This window comes from Etheostoma spectabile, chromosome 1, assembly GCF_008692095.1.
Source record: "Etheostoma spectabile isolate EspeVRDwgs_2016 chromosome 1, UIUC_Espe_1.0, whole genome shotgun sequence".
NCBI lineage: Eukaryota > Metazoa > Chordata > Actinopteri > Perciformes > Percidae > Etheostoma > Etheostoma spectabile.
Genome location: NC_045733.1, coordinates 31088383 through 31090742, shown reverse-complemented (window position 1 = coordinate 31090742; position 2360 = coordinate 31088383). Strand labels below are relative to the sequence as shown.

General features: G+C 48.7%; 1 protein-coding gene across 1 annotated transcript in view; it reads left to right on the top strand.

The window, feature by feature from the left end:
- The first annotated feature begins 1108 nt into the window (after nucleotides 1-1108).
- c1qtnf4 (C1q and TNF related 4) overlaps nucleotides 1109-2360 on the top strand; it is a 35200-nt gene continuing 33948 nt past the window's right edge. Inside the window, exon 1 of the mRNA XM_032517949.1 lies at nucleotides 1109-1303. The gene's annotated coding sequence lies outside the window, so the exon portion shown is untranslated. The remainder of the gene's footprint in view (nucleotides 1304-2360) is intronic.

Here is a 2360-nt window from a genome sequence, read left to right as displayed (position 1 = left end):
AGCGTGTAAGCATTAAGCATCACAAACTCAAGTCAAGTCCTTGGTAAGAATGTGCATTCAGTTTCTTGCAATCCCCACTATCTTTCTATTTGTGGTTCTATGTGAACAACAATCCCTCATAAGAGTATCTGAGAAGAGTAAACAGAGCGTCCTGTCAGTGTGGACATGTCCTGAGCTGTCGTGGCTTCACACTCCGTCCCCCGATCAGACCAGACCTTGTTGCCACCGTGCCCATTAGACCTGTTTAGCCTCATTGCGTGGCCGTGCTTCCCAGTCTTTTAATTCTATTCCTGTGTGTGGGCCAAAACACGAAGAGCGCGCCAGTTTGCCGAGAAGCATCCAGGATGCTGGGATGCAACAGAGCGCGGCAGGCAGCCGGCCAAACACCGGCCAAGAAAAGCAAGAGCACAGGAGGGATTTTGTCAAGTGCTCATTTAAATATGAGCAAGCAGCAGACTGTGGAATTTGAATAAGATTATAAAGGGGGACTGGGTAGGATAGATTTCAATTTGAGAGCATTACATGTATTCTCCTCGTCCTCCTCCCCCGCTTCAGCCCCCCCCCCTCCCCCCTCCAGAGGTGAGATAATGAATCCCAACATGACAGAAGGAGGAAGTTGGCAGCACTGTCGCCACATTGCAAAGCCCAACGGTTATTATGGCACGGCTGCTCCTCCCCTCCTATTTATCTGTGTACACACACACCACACACACACACACACTAGCAAATACTTGGCAAATACTTGACACAACACACACACACACACCCACACACACACACACACACACACACACACACACACCACTTACAGAGCATCTCACCAACAGCTCCACTGCAGTGGGACGCATTGCACCTCCAAAACCTAATCAGATCACAACATTTATATTGTGTGTCAGTGTTTAATGGTGACATGTGTGTGTGGTGTTGGTGTGTGTGTGTGTGTGGTGTGGTGTGTGTGTGTGTGTGTGTGGCTTCAAAGACAGCAGCAGGTTGAGGGAATTCACTGAGGAGGGAGAAAGAGGCAGATGGAGAAAAAACAGGGAGTGACGGGGAGAAAAGATCAAGGAGGGCGAAAAAGGAGGGTGGAAGAGACCAGATTGAATGAGAAGGGAGGGGTAGGGAGCGAAGAGAGAAAGAGAGAGAGAGGAGAGAGAAGAGAGAGAGAGAGAGAAGAAAGAGAAAGAGGAAGAGAGAAGAGAGTGTAAGGGAGGGGAGGTTAATCCACAGCGCTGGTGAGACAGAAGTTTCAGCTCTGCGTTTCAAACACAAGGATAGAAGATACCAAACAGACACATACGTACAGGTGAGACAAGTCTTCTTCTTCCCCTCTACCAGGGGGATTTAAGCCATATTTTGCATGCTGCATAATATCATGGCAGCATTCAGGTGTGAAGGTGAATGCAGTGTGAGAGCGATGAACTTGGTGCTCAGCCTCAAGTTGCGAGTGTGCGGGCATGCGGGATAAACACCGGAGCTTTGAGATTGGTGTGCATGTGTGAGAGTGTGGGGTGGGTGGGTGGTGTGTGTGTGTGTGTTTGTGTGTGGGGGGGGGGGTGCGTGCAAGATGTTCATTTTCAACATTTTACACTAAAAAGGGGGATGTTAAGTGTTTGCTGTAATATTAATGGATGCTTTCCTTAAGTGCTGCGTGCCGTGAGATTGCTGGTGGAAAAGCGCTATACTGTGTGTGCGCGTTTGTGCGTCTGTGTGTGTGTTCAGCAGTCGTGCCGCGTCTGAGCAGCATGCATTATACATCTGCACTGATCTCCAGAAACAGAGCCACCTCACCGGGGGCAGAGGGAGAAGTGTATATACTGTAATATGTTAATCTCATATGAGATAGCTGGAGTGGTCTAATGTGCTGTGCGTGAGGAGAGCAAAAAAGGACAACCTGCATCTTTTATGTGTTTCAGCTGGGCCACACTTGCTTTGTCTTGTTTGTAACATCTTGCCACAGGAGGTTGCGGTGCATGCCTGGACATCCTACGGTTCATTTATCAGTCATTATCTGTGCTGGAGATCCAGCAGGCAGCAGGGAATAACACCAAGGTGATGAGAACTCTCTTATCTTTAGATGGCTTTCCCACACGGAGGAGGTTGACTCCTTTTGTCTGCTGATACAGTATTTTAATCCACCTCGGTGTAACACACGGCTGCTGCAGGCACCAGATTCAGCATCTGACTGACTCAGTGTGTGTGCAGGCTACACGTGTTGGGGCATATGCTTGTGTTATTTAAAGCATCTGTGTGTTTGCTGTGCGGATGCATACAGCTGCTTCTGCCCGGTTTTATTGAAGACTGAAGGCAGCTCCCGATGTGGAAAGAGCAAACAAAGAAAGGAGCGGTTATAAAGACCCACA